Raw genomic sequence first — 18,754 nt, 5'->3', positions numbered from 1 at the left:
ACGGAATGCGTACAGAGATGCAGTGTACGTTTTTGTAACCAACAAGTGAGCAAGCGGTTCAGTCGCCGACAAACTTTTCATGGATATATTCATCTTTGCGAAAGAGAACGGCAGCTCATCTTTGCGAAAGAGAACGGCAGCTCATCTTTTCTTCAATTGTCGGTACTCCACCAGAGTTTGGAAACATGCTAAAGGATTGGATCGGCTTCGTGGACGTGCAACCTAATCCATGGTCCAAGGCCAGTGGTTTGGAAACAAGGGTGCTGCGCGGTCATGCGTCAGCATTCGTTCAGGGCATACCGCACATGGCTATCTCGTCTCTCGATGATTATCTCGAGGGAGATATGGAACGAAAGATATACACTATTTTTCTGTCGTCGAGAAAGACCGAGGCCGGCTTCTGGTCCATTGCCCGGGGTTCGGTGCCGGTGACGTTGGCGCCCGCCGGCATCATTTACCTCTTGATGGCGTTGTTGAAGAGCCTCTTCTTCCTGTCCCGGGTCTTTTTGGCCCACAGTTGGCGGATTGCGCTTGGTTGTAGAGGTTAGCTTCGTTTAAGCGGTGTTTGTGTTTGTCGTTAGGGTTTTTACATGGTTGTTCTCCAACTGACCATGTAGTTATGTGACTTTCGGCCTAATTTTCCTTACAAGTTAGACCAATATTGTTTCTTTTTAATGAAATTGTAGGAGCACACTGTCTGTGATGAGGTTCCGTAAAAGAAATTTGAGTTGTACTATAGCGCAAGAGTAATCTGTTGTATCCTTTATGGTCTGCCTTTATAAGATTTTCTGGATTGATGAGATGAGACAAAGCAGTTAAGCCCTTTTGCGTCCCTCTCTCAAAAACTAATAATCCTTTTCGCGAATACGCAAAGCGTGTGTATCTTTTCGTTGATAGAAGGAAGAGAAATGAGTACAAAGAGGATATAACACATGGCACGAACGCAAACTGGCATGGACATGATCCCTGCAACAGAGAGATACGGGATGCTCAGCTGAACAGAAAAAGAACCACAGCTAAACCAACTAAGCCTAATAATCTGGATTCAACTATTCGAGATTTACTTTGTAGACAGAACTTGTAGAAAAAACAATTATACGTATGCATAGGATATCAAGTCAGGAGGTAGGAGCGGCTTCGTCTTGCACAAAGGTTCAGTGGAGATGTCAAGTCATGCCTAGCCGACAGGTGTTACGATTTGTCATGTCTGTTCTGCAGGTGTTACAAACGACAGATCTTCTAGGGGCTTCAAGCTGTGTCGGCTGATGGTACTTTGCGGCATGGTGCTGCGGTGTACCGACGGCGACCACGACGTGCTCAACAGTTTGCGCGCAGGAAGGTGATGCAGTTGGGCGTCATGGTGGCGTCGACGAGGGCTGAACTGGCAAGGATGATGCGGATCTCTTTCCTGAATATTCGTTAGCAGCTTGATGATGATGGCAGCCTCTAGAACGTGTGCATGTGGTGCACACTTTAGGTTTGCTGCACCGGTTGTAGGTTCGGCAACGACACCGGTTTTAGATATGGGGAGTGAGAGCACTTCACATTATCGAGTTTGTAGGTGTGAGTGGTGGCTTCGGGTGACTTGATGTATGTTCTGGTCAGATGTTTGTTGAATAATTAATAAAGATGAATGTATGCATTGATTAATGATGCAGAGCCCGGGGGTCTTACCTCCTTTTCCAAAAAAAATGCATAGGATATTCTCGGCATAAAAGGCAAGTCGCATTCGTAAATACACATGAGATCATGGATGCTCCATCCCTCTATATGAATATTAAATTCAAAAAATAACAGAAAAATTAAAAAAACCCGGGAATCTTGTGATGATTGAGATAGGTGCCCAATCTACTCCCATGTGAAATTTCCTGAAGAAATGGCATACGACTCGCTCCTATACATGTTTCGGAAAAAAAAGATGAGGAGTCGAAGGCGCACGAGCCGGCAACAATAAAATAAGGCGTTGTGCAACTACTGCCGTGCACAAGGATTGTGCTTCAAGTGCAGCAAATGATGGCCGCATGATCACACACGTGTCCAACTCCAAGTCGTGGAAGAACTGCTAGAGATGTTTGGGATCGACGACATCTCTTCAGAAAAGGCAGCATTGTCATCTGAAGTGGCGATAGAAATAGTTTGCGCCATTTCGCGTCAAGACTGGAAGGCGGTGTCTCTGCCCATGCCTTTCAGCTTTATGCGTGGGTGCAGGGGCAAAAAGTGCTGATGCTCATAGATTCGGTAGCTCAACTTCCTTCGTCGATCAGAAACTGGCTGTCAAATTACATGGAGTACAACGTCTACAACAGCCATGCCATGTCAGAGTTGTAGATAAAGGTGAATTGTCTTGCTCTTTGTCTTGCTCTTCCATCATTCCTCACTGCTTGTGGTCCTCTCAACATCAAGAATTCTTCACTGATATGAAAATTCTATCCCTGGGTACCTACAATGCCATCTTGGGCATGGACTGACTCGAGGAGCACAATCCTATGACAATGGATTGGATAGTGAAGCATGCCATCATCACAACTACCAAAGGTATTTGTATGGCCACCATTTGAAGCAAGAACTCAAGAGATCAACAACATGCAGTTACTAAGTTTGTATAAGCAAGGATTCATTTCTCATGTGGTGTATTTGTTTCATGTGGATGTTGTGGACGAGGACACTCGCCCCATTCCAGAGGCCATTGCAGTGATGTTAGAGGAATTTGAGGACATATTTGGAGAACCAACCAAATGACCACCCAGGTGAGCGTGCGATCACGGTATTCCTCCGATGGCAGAAGCACATCCTGTGAACATTCGCCCATACAGGCACAAGCCGGAGCGCAAATCGGATTTTCGTCTAGTTTATTTTCGCCTCACCTCCCACCATCCCCTTTCACTGGATTTTTTCTCCCTTGCACTAAAAACCAAATCTCATTAAACCGGTGAGATCTTATTTTGTGCTTGTTTTGGCAGGTCTAGATTCAATTCAACTACATAGGTACTTAAGAATTCAGAGATCGTATCATATACTATATATGAGATCACCTATCTAAAAGACAAACATAAGATTTTTCTCGACAACCTTCTAAAAAAATCAAATATTTCTTAATAACAAATTGCTAGTCCCGCACACTATGCCATTTATTATTATCATTATCTCTACTATTAATTTGGCAACCATAACTTTCCTATACAAACAAAATAACATATCTTTTCCCTTCTTACCAAATAACATATATTTTCTTATCTTACCAAATTAATTATATGTCTACTATTAAAGGGTAGTTAGTAGGCCACATCTGCGCGCCCCTGCGTAGGGAAGCCACGGCTAGATCTGATGTCGGCGCGATTCTCAAGAATGCCAAGGCATGGAGCACGACATCGAGGACGGCCATGGCAGCAGGTAGGTCGTTGGACCACCATGTACTTGCGATCGTGGAAGCGGTCATATTTTATTTATTGTTAGACATACATAGAGCCAGACATTACATTCTTAAATCAAATGTGTCCATTCAAATGTTAAGAAATTCGTTAAGGAAATGTATTCTACAATACTCGGTAGGCCTTGTAGAAATGAATTCACTACAAAACGTCTTTACCACCAAAGCTCAATCAAACAATACAAGAGGCGCGTCAAATGTATTATATCTTTATTATCAAAGGGAATGTTTACGTAGTCGTCGTTCGTAAGGGAGTCGGCTCCCCTGCCGTGACGCTGTGTGCCATTGGGCCACTGACATGTGGGTCAGGTTCCCAACGAGGCCACATGTCAGTGGCGAAATGGTAGGGTATCGTACGTCAAACGATCCGCTTCCGTTCGTAAGAGCCAACAATGCAAAAATAATTCGGTTATCAGATGTTGAATCAATTTGGAAATCAAAACATTAAAGCAATTAATTAGGTAGACAGTTAATTACATATGCAACTAATTAGGTCCGTTTAAAATAGAATTGTTTTCGGACCGAATCAATTTGAAAACCAAGTCATTGACGCAATTAATTAATTAGACAGGCGGAAAAAACGGAGTGTTCTGGTTGTTTGCGCTGCTGGGCCGAAGGGACGTAGGCACTGGGCAGTCGACGTTTCGGGCATTTCCTAATCTCTTCCTCGACCTCTCGTAGTCTCGTCTCTCCTCTCTCTCGCGGCCGCGACACACAGGGGTGCGCTGCCACCGCCGCTATTCTCTCCGGCTCGCCGCTCCTCGCTGCGTACTCCTCAACCACCTCCGCGTTCGACCAATAGCTGTCGTCGCGGATCTGGGCTCCATGAAAAAAGGTGGAGCGCCTCTCGAACCCTGACAATGCTAGAGTGGCGGCGACGGTGGCGGTGAAGTGCTCTGTGGCGCCGCTCCATGTCCCCCCTCCCCGAGAGATGCGCAAGGGAAAATGAGGCGGCGACGATGTGAGTTTTGCCACTCTCTCAAGCCTTTCCCCTCTCCTCTGATCCCCATCTCGCGTGCACGCAGTTAGGTGATGATGTTTCTCCTAATATTTTTGATAGTATTTGTGGTTGTTTCAAACTTTCAATTTATTAGGAATATGGTGATCTGATGAGATGTTGTTGCAACTTTTGAAACGCAGGCATCGCTGCAGTCGCTCTCCTTCATCCTACAAGCATTGCTACTCTACATCTCGCTCGCCTCAAAAAGTTGCTACGGTTGGAGATGGGATACGAGGTGCTAACGTCTTACCAATCTCAAATTTGTGCAGGTGTTGCTACCATGGTTCCGGTCAACTAATTCTGGCAAATATTCGAGGCTGATTCATACCGAGCCGCTGACCGATCCGGTGCAGTCCATCAGATCGGGAGAGCAAAAAGCATGCCGGTGGATGAGGGGTGAAGCGAGGCGGTCCTCACTAATTGATGTGGTGCAAAGCCATGCACGGCTCAATCTTTGTTGGTTCTGCTGATGGCGGAAAGGGCCTCGTTCTCTTCCCTGGAGTTGACATGCGGTGGATTTTCATGCCCCTATGCGCCTCCCCACCTCACTACTCGACAAAATACGACGGTACTTCGTCCGCCCTTAAGGTTTGATTTTGATGTATGGTTTGCGAGGATCCAGTTTTGTTACTTGATCCACTTTCTGATTGTTTGTAAGTGCAACCTTAATTTCTTGTTTTCAAGGTTTAACAGGACCGTAGCATGGATTGTTTGGTCTGTTTGGCCGAGGAGAGCACAACAACAAGATATGCAACATGTAGTTCATCTAGCAAGTCATGTCGATGTGCTGCAGTAGCCTGGGTTGATCTTATATTTGGCCTCTGAATGGCTTTAAGTCTTACAATTGATGATCTCCTGATTCTATTGCCATGTTTTAATAGACGGATGTATCTTCTGAAACACGTGATGGAGTCTTAATATGCTTCGGGCAATGTATTCTTGAGTGAGAAATTGCTCCATGCACTCGGCAATACTGAGAACAAATTTAGGATACATGCTTCAGAACTTCTGTTAGAACAGAACAGTTTTAACTGAAACAGACTTGAGTACACACTTTAGTCCAGTAGGTAATCTAGGACAGTAAAATTGTAGCTTTCTCACAAATATCTTGTATCTATTTTAGTTTGAAGCCACCCAGTAGTTCTATGCTGCGGCACCAATGGACCGTACTTTTTTGGACTGGATTTTGGTAATAGAATTGTATCGGTTCTTCTGAATGATGTTCTATCTGCTCATTTTTAAACTCACAGAATAAAAAGTTTTTCTTCTCAATCAAATTTAAAAAAACTGCTTATGTTTTTTCATTACCAATAAATATTCTCATCTGATATTTCTAAAAAAACATATATTCTTTAAATTTCAAGTTGCATACACCCATATGTAAACTCCTACAGTTCCATATATTCTATAAACTCATATCATTCAATTGACGGCAAACCCTAAGAGAGAATAAAGTTTTTATCAGTAAGCCACTTTACTGAACTGGGTATGTTTTTTGGAAGAGTTGGCAACCCTTTGCAACTTTTCTTATTGTTTTGCAGCAACGACATCAGGCCCTCTGTGCATATATAACAGCTCTTCCATTTGGCGTGTCCTTTCCATGACACCATTCACTGCTTCCTAAAAATGATACACTGGTAATTCACCGCCAAATTTTTGTCTGAAAAGTGTGAGTGCTTTAAGGTAGCTGAGTTGGTTCAATGGATTGTAATATTCATATTTGCTTTTAGTCTTTTACATGTGTGTGTTGTCAATGTTTTTGGGCACAAACTATTGATAAATAACATCTTGGTCACTTGATATTATCAACTGTTTTGATGTACTTCCACACATGAAATGGTATTTTTTCCTAAAAGATTGTTGTGTTTATGGGCTCTGTTGATCATATTCAAATTCAGAGCCCAGAGCAGCTATGTCTTATTATTTTAGTTTACTGTTACTTAACCTCCATACCTTGCAATGAATCATTAACTATAATACCTTTATAGTAGTTAACAAAATATTTATACATATATTTATATCAACACTTATGAACCTATTGGAAAAATGGACGGGCGCAGCAACGCGTGCCTTCAATGATCTAGTGATATAGTAGAAAGGAAGAGTGTTCCAAGAATAAGAAGAAAAAAGAACTGAAGGGGCCAAGTGGTCCATGGTGTTGGAGAAGAGAAAGAGTATTCCAGAAATAAAGCGAAAAAAAGAAAGAGTATTCTAGAAAACAAGTATGAACAAGAACTAAAAATGGCGAGGAAGGAGGAAGAAGAAGATGAGGCATCGTTGACGAACGCACAGATGTTGACGTGGTTCTGGTTGGCGCCAGCGAAATGAGTTGGTGAAGAGGCTAGGAGTAGAAGATGTAAGGGAAGACAAGGAAGAGAAGAACGACAAGTATCATTTCTAACAATGAATAATGGTGTGTGGGCTGGATGTGGAGCTTATTAGTGGGAATATGTTCAGGTTGTCACTTGCCACCCATGTTGGCATGCATTTGCAAAGTTGAATGGATGGCAATATTATGTGTTAGTTTAACCCAATCTATTATATTGTAAACATAACATGCGGATAGTCCGGACATATTTCTCCCCCGCATAGGGTCTGGATTTGGGTCATCCCTAACTGTCCAGACGGTTGAATTTTGGGAAGCCTATTGGGCGCTCGTTTGATGTCCGAACATGCCCGGGCATTTGAAGGAGAAATGGGCTTCGACATTGAAGACGACCTGAATCATTTGTTTGATTCATTTATACATGCATTATAGTCTGTAGCAACGCACGGATCTTGTACTAGTAACTTATTCTAACATGGAAACTGAATAACACAAAGATGAAACGAGACCATGCATCTTAGGCATCAGCCGGCATGGCGCGTGCACCAGCTCCAGCGAGCGATGATCTATCAGGGCATCCTCAATTGCTGCAGCATCTGCTTCATCGCAGAGATCACCTCGCCGGACAGCTTCTCCTTGAACAGGAGCTCTAAGGAGCTGATTGCCGCTTCGGTGATGTCCTCCCGGACTTGGACGCAAACCAGCTGCTGGGCAGCGTTTTCTGCAGGAGTCACGTGTGCATGCCCAGCAGTCTTGAGTCGGGCACTTGACCTCCTTAGAGTGTAGCCAACACATATGAGCATTTTGCGCCTGCTCGCCGGCAGCCTGTGTGGTGGTGGGACAGGAGTGCCCAACAGTCCACTCTACTGGTGATGGAAAAGAGGGAGCATCCCATCAGGCAGCTCAGCACCTACGGCCATGACATCGCGCGAAGGGGAGTTCCGCAGCGGCTCAACAGAGGGCGGCAGAGGAGTCGGGGAGACCTCGAACCCAGGAGGGCGCGCATAGAAGCAGAGGCAGGACAAGGCTCGCTGGCGAGCAGATGTAGAGTGCCTCCTGGACCTGGAGGCCGATGCGGTGTATCTCTGGCGCGTTGGCGAGCTCCAACTGCGGCCGTGCAGGGCGTAGTGCAACCCACGCGCCATGTCGGCCGTCTACCGCCACACACGCCACGGCATGGGGATGGCGATGTCCATAGGCATCTGGACACGACTGCGCCACACGACGAAGAGGAGGATGAGGAGCAGCATGCAAACCCCAAAACCTAGAAACAACGGGGTAAGTGTTAGAATAAATCCGAGGCATATCGTCGATCATCCGAGGACCAAGCAATCACACGAGCACGACACCGAGATTTGTTAACGAGGTTCACCGATATGGCTACATCCCCGGGGCCTGACTACGGGCGCTCCTCCCAGTGACACCGTCAGAATACCGCACACCGGCCACCCGGGCGCCGGCACACGCCACCGGCTCCCCATTGCGTGCCTGTGCTATTATGCTGGCATAGGTTACATCGTGTGTCTACCCCTGTTATATATGAGAGGCCTAGGATACAAGTGTCCTACTAGGACACGACTCCATATCCTATCTAAACACAATACAACTACAAGTCCAACTGTAACCTAACTCGTACACTATATTCGACACAACTCTAACAAACTCCACCTTGACGAATATTCTCCACCACCTTGAATTCCTCAATGCGTCAAACTTCCATGTACATTGGACTTGAACTTATCCCATGAGTACCACTGCTACTCCAAAGACTCCATGTGACTCCACCTGCAACTTGTAGTCCTTTTTTTTCTTGACCACGATCAACACTTGAGCAAAATTAAGTTCCTTGTTACTCTAGTTTGTGCTCCCAACTTTCAAAGTATCAGTCCAACGCCATCACACACTGATTACTGACCTGCGTGAAAGTGAACAACTCACATATTGGGCGTCACACATAAGAGTTACCTGAACTCAACATCGCCGCTCCTTTCTTGACCGCCTGTCTGAAACTTGAAGGAATTTCACCATTGCTTGTAGTCATCCCGAGTCAAATTCGCAGTTGTCTCACCACATGTATGACCACCAGAGCCCTGGCCCGTCTCCATGTCCCGTGTGTACCGCACGCCTCGCCGCTATTACCGCGTCGAGCCTCCGCTGTCCTGATTGAGTCTCAAGGGTCGCGAACCCACACCACTCAACCCCCACTGCAGAGTACCACCGATCATCACCGACCGATGACGAGTTTCACGCTTCCATCAGACCACTGGGCTCCAGTCCGAATTGCGTGTCACTCGCTTTTTCCCGCCTGCTGAATAGGCTTCGACCCCGTCGACTTATGCCGTAGCCCCTCAATCCAGCTCCACGTTCAACATGACTCCATGGTAGATGATCAATCCACCCCTGCGCCTCATCGACTTCAAACTCCGTGTATACACCACCTTGAATCAATCCCACGCCATAGTCTTGTTGAAGCCGCACAAGCCTCGGCATGTGCACCACGTGTTTCCACGCCCAGAAGTTGGTCACCATCAGCATCACGCTCCTATGTCGTCTTCGCCGATCCCACCATCGTCTTCTGTACCAACCGACCTGCGTCGATCCGTCAGACTGTCCAGTCCGACCCAGCCGAACTTTTCCGACTGCAAACACATTCCAGACTTCTCAAGTCGTCACCGTGACCACCGTCATCCATACACACATGTGTACCGACAAAGAAAACCAAAGAAAAAAATTTCCCTCATAGCTTTCCCGTGTGAACCACACGTATGTAGCTTCTGGATCCCTTCTTTTATTTCTTTCTTGATGATAGCATCACGATCAAACTCTAGGTCCTTGTGTCAATTTTTTTTTCTCAAACAAATCTCCAGGTTCATGCAAAGCCTTCTGTTCCACCATACAGCACACACGTGCCTCGCGCCACGTCCCAGACCTGAACGTGCACGCCAGCCTGCCGCAGCATGACTCGGCCTCGGCCTGCTGGGCCAGCTGCCACCCGTCCTCTGCGCCTCGGCCCACTAGCACCACGCTGTCCTGGCTACGGACGCACCTGCATCGCTCCACACCGCCGCCTCGCTGCTGCACAATCGATCTGCTGTAGCACACGTACACGGTCACACCAGCAACCCGATCGCCCATCGCCTGTCCGTACGTGGCCCAACTCGCGGCATCGCTGTAGCGTACTCCGCGCCTCGTGCCATGAGAGCCTACACGAATCGATCTGGCTCGCGTTCCGTGCTGTGCCGCCGCTTCCACATCTGATCTGATCCCGCCGAGGAACACGCAGTAATGAGCGACAACCTGCTTCGGCCCATGCATCTGCTTCCGATCGCTTCAGTACTCGCCGATTTCTCTGATCGCTTTCCTGTTGCACGTAGAGATTATACCGATCCATGTCGAACTTTCCTCCTCCTCTAGATCAACACCACAGCCTCAAATCGAATCTTGCTCTGATACCACTTGTTAGAATAAATTCAAGGCATACCGTCGATCATCCGAGGACGAAGCAATCACACGAGCACGACACCGAGATTTGTTAACGAGGTTCACCGATATGGCTACATCCCCGGGGCCTGACTACGGGCGCTCCTCCCCGTGACACCGTCACAATACCGCACACCGGCCACCCGGGCGCCGGCACACGCCGCCGGCTCCCCCTTGCGCGCCTGTGCTATTATGCTGGCATAGGTTACATCGTGTGTCTACCCCTGTTATATATGAGAGGCCTAGGATACAAGTGTCCTACTAGGACACGACTCCATATCCTATCTAAACACAATACAACTACAAGTCCAACTGTAACCTAACTCGTACACTATATTCGAGACAACTCTAACAGTAAGGACGGTGTCCCAGGGCGTGGTAATATTGTGGGTACATTTAAGAGTTTTCCTAGAGTAGGGGGCAATGGCCCCCTTACCCCCCATGAAGCTCTGCCATTGTTCCTAAGGCTGCACCACTTTACCTTGTGTTGAAATTTTCCATGCACTCCTGCAAATTTCAAGTCATCTTGATTTTTGAAAGCAAAGAGATGAAAAGAAGTTTAGAACCAAAACAAAATGATTTTTAAAGATTTTTTGGTCTTCATTAAAGGCAAACGGATGAAAAGGAGTTTAGAACCAAAATAGATTTTCACATTGCAAAGCTAAGAAATTGAGTAATATTAATATTTTGCAAGAACATGTACAACTGTACTCGAGAACAAATGCACGTTACTTGGTAATGCCACAATAATATACTCCCTCCGTTCCTAAATATTTGTCTTTTTAGAGATTTCAAATGGACTATCACATACGGATGTATATAGACATATTTTAGAGTGTAGATTCACTCATTTTGCTCCGTATGTAGTCACTTGTTGAAATCTCTAGAAAGACAAATATTTAGGAATGGAGGGAGTAGGCGTAATGGAGGGGACCTGGATGTGTATTTATCATATTATATATAAGGCTAATAGTTTATGTTGTTAAAGTAAGTTGCGAGAAATCCTAAATGCAAGCATGAATGTTGATAGCTATTCCAAAAAATGGAGTGACGAATAAGGTTACTCATGAACATTTATAACAAATATAGTATTTGTAAGGGCATATTTATCCCTTAATTGTTTTGGTGATTGATGAAAATGCTTTTTGCGAACTAATCGTGTGCATTGAGTATTTCAGACATTTCATCACTAGGCACAAGACGATTTGGTGCCCCTCGAAGACTATTGAAGACGGTGTTTCTCTACGTTTCTTTTCGGTGGATTTGAGTCGTAGGAAAGCCGTACTATTAAGAGGGGGTCCGCTTTAGAAAGGTTTGGGTGGAATCATCACGTACACGTCTACTCCGTTTGCACCTTCTTTCCTTTGGCTCTTTGGAGCATCCTCCGTCTTTTCATGTCTATGCAAAATGTCGTGATTGCTGAACTGGGGCATGCGGTGGTACTGCTCCCGGGAGCGGTAGTATCGCAGCCCTTGCGGTAGTACCGGCCTCTGGCGCGGTAGTACCGCAAGAGCTCACGGTAGTACCGCTCCTTAGGAGCGGTAGTACTGTGGCCCCAGGCCAGGCGCTGCTGCGGTTGTAGTAGTAGGGGAGGATGTAATTTTTTACATCCGCGCCCTACGCGGTAGTACCGCGCCAGGTGCGCGGTAGTACCGTGCGTTCTGGCCTCGCTCAGTAGCATGCGCGGCAGTAGGAGCGGATGTAATTTTTTTACATCTGCACCCCGCGGGGTAGTACCGCTCCTGGCTTGCAGTACTACCGTGTCGGATTTTTGCATAGGTCCCAACTCAGCGGAAGTTGCCACGGATGTATTTTTATATGTCTGTGCCTTCCCAATATCCAGTCTATCCCTGCCTTGCGGTAGTACCGCAAGGGGGAGCGGTAGTACCGCGCCAGCGGTTCTACCGCCCTCTGCTTCATTGCATCTGGGCTATTCTGGTTTCTGCTGCACGGGCGGTAGTACCACGGGGCCCTGCGGTAGTACCGCGTGCCCTTGCGGTAGTACCGCGTCCCTGGCACGGTAGTACCGTGCTACATAGGCTGGGTTGGTGGATAACGGTTGGATTTGTTCTTCCACTATATAAGGGGTGTCTTCTTCTTCGAGTTGACCACCTCTTCCATCCCCAAGCTCCATCGTTGCTCCAAGCTCCATTTTCGCCCGATCTCTCTCCCTAGCCAATCAAACTTGTTGATTTTTTAGGGATTGGTTGAGAAGGCCCCGATCTACACTTCGACCAAGAGAAATTTGATTCCCCCCACTAATCCCTTGTGGATCTTGTTACTCTTGGGTCTTTGAGCACCCTAGAAGGTTGAGGTAACCGCGGAGCCATATTCCATTATGGTGAAGCTTCGTGGTGTCGTTGGGAGCCTCCAATTAAGTTGTGGAGATTGCCCCAACCTTGTTTGTAAAGGTCCGGTCGCCGCCTCCAAGGGCACCAATAGTGGAATCACGGCATCTCGAATTGTGTGAGGGCGTGAGGAGAATACGATGGTCCTAGTGGCTTTTTGGGGAGCATTCTGCCTCCACACCGCTCCAACGGAGACGTACTTCCCCTCAAAAGGAAGGAACTTCGGTAACACATCCTCGTCTTCACCGGCTCCACTCTTGGTTATCTCGTGCCTTTACTTGTGCAGGCTTATTTTGTGTTATATCCCTTGCTTGCTTGTGTGCTTGTTGTTGTTGCATCATATAGGTTGCCCACCTAGTTGCATATCTAGACAACCTACTTTGATGCAAAGTTTAAATTGGTAAAGAAAAGCTAAAAATTGTTAGTTGCCTATTTACCCCCCCCCCCTCTAGTCAACTATATCGATCCTTTCAGTATTAAAAGACCATTACCGTAGTCGATTTACAAATGTATATTTATTGACATAAATTCGTCGAGTTTGCACAAAAAATCAAATCTTAAATACAATATTTCGACATCTACTAAAATAATGTAATCAAGAGAATATTAATAAAAATATATAGTTTATTATTCGAAATTGGCATGCTATAGGATTGCTTGGATTTCATATCGAGAAAAAAACATTGTTAATGCTAATAATTGCAATAATGACAAAAAAAGGCATACAAGTCAATTACGTTTAAAAACATGTACTCTTAATTCATACAAAAATTAATATAAAAACAACAAACTTTTAGTTGGATTGATCTTGGTTTACACTTTTCAATACAATGAAAAGTAATCACCATCAATGAATTTTCGTAATTGCATACCTAAACAGATCATTGTCAATATACCATCTTAAGTTTGCGAAAAAAATATCATCAATCATGTTTATATCAACTGTATAGATATTTTAAATTTTTCTACTTTTAGTTAGCACAAACATACATGTTTCTACCATCTCAATTGAGAGCTCTTTGTAATTATACCAACACATATCATGCATATCTACTTACTTCGACTTCGAGTACTTGGACATATCTGGTTATTTACATACCATGGAATTAACACAAGTGTGATTGAAATCATGTATTTCGCTCATCAGTATTTCAAGATACTAATTCTTGCTAGGGACTCCTTCCATGTGACTTTGACAAGAAACTCTTGTTGGCATTTTTCATACTAAAATGTTTTAATACTTTGTCAATATGTATTTTGGCTAAGCCTTGATTATAAACTACTATCTCCATAGATTATTATGTCTAATATAAGGACTATATTGCCTAAGTACTTTACTGAAAAACTATTTTCAATAAAGTCTTAATCTGTGTCAAGAAATTTATAGAATTTCCAATCAACAATGTGTCATGCACACACAATGCTTATAAATATTATCATGCTCCCACTTCTTTCTTATAAATACAACCATCTTTCTTTCTATCGATGAAATCATATTATTTGATTAATTTATCAAAACAAATATTCCAACTCCACTATGCTTGCTTTAGATCATTACTGGATCTCTTGAAGTTTGCACACTTACTAGCATCCTCTAGATCAAGAGTTTACCTTGGATTGTATCAAATATACAACCTTGGTTCTATTTCCATCTCATGAGAATCATTTTGACATCCATCTGTTATATCTCATAACTGAAATATTTAGTAATTGCTAGTTTAATCCGAACCGACTTTAAGTATTATTATGATGAGACAATCTTGTCATAATTAAGTCCGTGATCTTGTCATAAACTATTTGCAATAAGTCAAGCATTATAAAACATTTTTTATCTTTGTCAGTTTATAGATCCATCACTCCACTTTAGACTTTAAGTCTTTCAGAGGGTCTATCAAGTTCTAAACTTGAATTATGTGTACGGATACTATCTCAGATTATTTTTGGGAGGCGTCTAGTGGGCGGGCGGCTGCCCACTAGTGCAACCGAGCGGCCGGCCAAAAAGGGTAACCCCATGTCCCCCGCGGAACAGAAAAGGAAGGGGCCACCAAACCGACCGATCGAGTGGCCACCAAACCGACCGATCGAGCGGCCACCAACAGAATCGCCCCCCCCCACGTGGGCAGCTGTCCCCATCTCGCCCCCACGCCCGCTCGCCCCCACGCCCCAGCCCCTCCCACACTGCCTTCTTCTTCTTCTGCACGCCAGAAGGAGACCCAACAGAATCGCCCCCATCCCTTCTTTCCCCCCCCCCTACACAGCCGCCATGGGAGCCCCAAAGTAGAAGAAGGAACTGCTTCAAAAAAGAAGATCTAAGGGCAGGGTGGTCAAAGCCATACCAGGCAGCAACATCAAGTAGGTAAGCCCTTCTGCCCCTCTTCACTTCCCCCTTTCTTCTACTGCATATATGTAGGCATATGTAAACCCCCTTCTCCATGGATCTAGCACAAATCCATGGAGAATCTGCTTCAAAAAAGAGGTGAATCTGGCACATCACACCACCCTACCCCCCCTGAATGACATATCTGCAACTGAAAACAAGTACCACGAATTACTGTGCAACTAACCATGGATGGAAGCCTACTATTTCCTGGTTTGTGCAACTAAACACAAGTCATTTAAGTTTAGTTGCACAGCTGCATAGTGTAGGGTAACGCAGCAGAAAACAAAAAATTTCGACCTACGCACCAACCCAGGACCACTATGGAGACTGCATACATGGTTTGATCTTTTTCGTTACCGACTCGTAGCGCAGCGGGAAGTAGAGTCGATGACGATCGGCGGTGCAGATCCCCGCAGCTAGGATTTACAACCTTCCGACCGCGAGGATGTATACCCTCATCTGCTCCTCAGACAGCCCTCCGGGAGGCGGTCGAACAGCCCCCCGGACGGTGTCGCGGACAGCCCTTCGGGAGGACCTTCGAAACTCGAACGGTCACTCGGACAGCCCTTCGGGAGGACATTCGAAACTCGGACGGTCACACGGACAGCCCTTCGGGAGGCACTCACGAACTAAGACCGAAACTACGATCTCTCTACAGAGTTGCACACATACGGTGTCATCTATCCGGCAGGGCTTCGCCGTCCAGAACTAGTTCCCACCGGAAGCCAGACAGCCTTTCGGCTCTACGAAACTGTTTCGCTGGGAGGGAGAGAGAAGCCAGATCATGCATGGCACTTGTATGTGAGAAGGGATGAGTGTGGAGGGCTGCCCCTCCACCTCTATTTATAGGAAATCCCAAGGGGTAGGGTAGTTTCACACAAAAACCCAAAATGCACATGAATGAAGTCCTTCCACAAGGACCTAGGAGTGAAACCAATGAACAAGAGGTCCCCAAGGGGGGATACCCCATGTGGCCGGCCACACCCCCATGAGGGGCCCAAAAAATGGCTCCTATCCATCCATGTCATCCCCAAGATCTTTTGGAGCAAAGCCCCAAAAGGTGGCTTTCCATAAAGTAACCATAAAGCTGATTTTCACTATTCACGACGACATTTTTCAACGTCTCATCGAACTGAAAATATTTATGTGGGCTAAGAACATTTCCAGTACCCACTAAAATAATTTTCAACGCGTTCCGAAACAATTCCGGTTTTAGTGATTTTCATCTGCGAAACGCATTTGAAGTGGCTCCGGCAGCTCCGGAACATTTCCGGTTTTTATCTCAGAAAATTCCAAAAAGCTTCCAGAATGATTCTGGCATCCTCCAAGAATTATCAGGCATGTGCTGAAACCAATTTGACTTAATGGTGTATCCCGAAACAACTTTTCGGTATCATCGAAACTTATCCGATGACCTCTCTCTGCGGTACGATTCCGCTGTCCGAAACTTTTCGGTGTCCGAAACTTTTTCGGTGATTTTCTCTCAGACTCCCTGTCTAGTATTCAGCAGATAGATGACCCTTAAGCGTGTGACCCTATAGGTTCGGTGAAGTATAGACATGACCCAGAACCCCTTCCGATCAATGATCAACATCGGAGCCGTGGACACCCATATTGACCCCTATACCCACACGAATAAATATTCGAGCGAACCTCCAGTTGCCGTGTGCTATTCCTGTTGCTTCGCGATATGTTACAAATACCTGAGGCGAGACATGTTGGCATTCCCGTGGATCAACAACTTGTCCACTATGCTAGTTACCTCGTTACCGGTTTTGTTCTCTTTTCTCGTTTCCTTGTTCCGGCATCCCAGTGATCAAATCACGCTGTGTCTGGCCAGACGATGATGGATACCGTAATACCGAGAGGGCCCGAGAATATCTCTCCATCGTCGGAGGAGCAAATCCCAATCTTGAGCTATCAAGTTACTTGACACACTTTTCCATGAACCCGTAAGCCGCCGTAATAGCCACCCATTTACGGATGACGTTTAACAAACCCCAAAGTTCATGAAGCAAGCATGAAGAAACTCGATACTCTCATGGTCTAAGGAATCATGCAAACGTTAACCATCTCTGTGTTATGTACCATTAACTTGTGACGAATGAATCTCTTAGCATAACATCATGCCGGGTCGATTCAACACAAATGTTCTCTTAACATTGTGCCCTCAAGGTTGCTGACATAGACATGCCCATGATCAGGAAAACATAACCATCATGCAACACTTGAGCTAGTCTTAGAGGCCAGACTAGGAATACTTCTTACCGTTTATTATTCCACACGTGCATATGAGTCTTCCTCCGAGCCTCGTGGATATTGTAGACTCGAGAATCATTGCAGTTATAGCATGGAACATAAACATAATTGTGAACTTGGAGATAAATAATATCATTTATTATTGCCTCTAGGGCATATCTCCTACACATAGTTGCACACTAAACATGGTTTGAGACCAACTTTACTGAATATGATGCATGCCAAACAAGTTTCTACCGCTTGGATGTGTTAAACAGGCCAACTAAAACAAGTTCTCTGGCCAATTAAAACATGATTAAAGCCAACTCAACAAGCATTGTAGCCAAAAACTAAACATGCATTCTACCAACTTGTAGTTATTGTTTGCAAATGAACAAATTGACTGTCCAAAAGATATGTGCAATGAAAAATTCATAAATGTGCAACTGAACATGCATCCCAGCCAACTGAACCTATATTCTGGCAACTCAGCATGCATGCTAGCCAAAACTAAAACATGTGTTGTACCCCACGTGTACTGGATATTTGTGAGTGAACACTTTAGAAAACCTGTAGTATATGTGCAATACAAACATGTTTTCTGGCCAACTAAACATGCATGTTGGCCAAAACTGAAAAAATGTATCCTGGCCAGCTGAAACATCTGTTCTAGCCAACCGAATACATTAACTGTCCAACTGAACATGCATGTTAGCCAAAACTGAAATAAATGCAACCTGGCCAACTGAGACATCTATTCTAGCCAACTAAACACATTGACTGTCCAACTGAATATGTATGTTGGCCAACCGAAAAAAATGCATCCTGGCAATTGAGACATCTATTCTAGCAAAAACCAGAAATCTGTAGTGCGACAGCAAAAACACAAGAACTTTTGTCCATAGCTATAATCTTGTCCATGGATCATATTAAAATATTCACGCATATAATCTTGTCCCGCACATATATTCTGGTCCCACACCTATTGCAAAGCTATAGTGTAAAAATATGTTCAATATACCAGAACTAAAAACATAAACGGCGATGAAAACATATAACTATAATATGTCATCCAATTCTTCTTTCTTCTTTACCTGGATTTTCCGTCTCAAATGTAACATCAAATTATGTGCAGAAAAATCTGAAACAGCTCCTTGCCAAACAGAAAACCTGCAGATCATTGCAACAAACAGAGGGAAAAAGTCAGAAAACTCTGTAGTAAAAAGAAGTCATGTTCTTGCCAGCTATTTACTGCAAACTGTGCAACTAACATAACAACTCTGTGCAAGCACAAAAATGCATAACTGTTATAATAAAGATTATGGTACAGTCATGTTGCTTTTGGAACTAAGATTGTCATAAAATGGTGCGCAACTGTCTATTTACTAAGTTTTTAGGTAGTTTGAAACACTCTTTTCTGTGGTTAACAACTGATGACATCCCTTTCTTCTTTTTTATATGTGCAGGGAGTGTGTGGCAGCATCCAAAAAAAGGAAAAAAATGCTTGATCTCAATGAGTTGCCTCCTGATCTCAATGAGCTTCCTCATGATATGG

The 18,754-nt window shown here is 44.9% G+C and overlaps 1 long non-coding RNA gene across 1 annotated transcript; it reads left to right on the top strand.

The window, feature by feature from the left end:
- The first annotated feature begins 3,990 nt into the window (after nt 1-3,990).
- Nucleotides 3,991-5,606, top strand: LOC109746588 (uncharacterized). Its single transcript, XR_005759618.2, has 2 exons — nt 3,991-4,388; nt 4,568-5,606. It is a non-coding gene; the product is annotated as an uncharacterized lncRNA (long non-coding RNA).
- The last annotated feature ends 13,148 nt before the right edge of the window (nt 5,607-18,754 follow it).

This window comes from Aegilops tauschii, chromosome 6, assembly GCF_002575655.3.
Source record: "Aegilops tauschii subsp. strangulata cultivar AL8/78 chromosome 6, Aet v6.0, whole genome shotgun sequence".
Taxonomy (NCBI): domain Eukaryota; kingdom Viridiplantae; phylum Streptophyta; class Magnoliopsida; order Poales; family Poaceae; genus Aegilops; species Aegilops tauschii.
The sequence above is the reverse complement of the archived record's forward strand: the minus strand, read 5'-3'. Positions and strand labels throughout refer to the sequence as shown.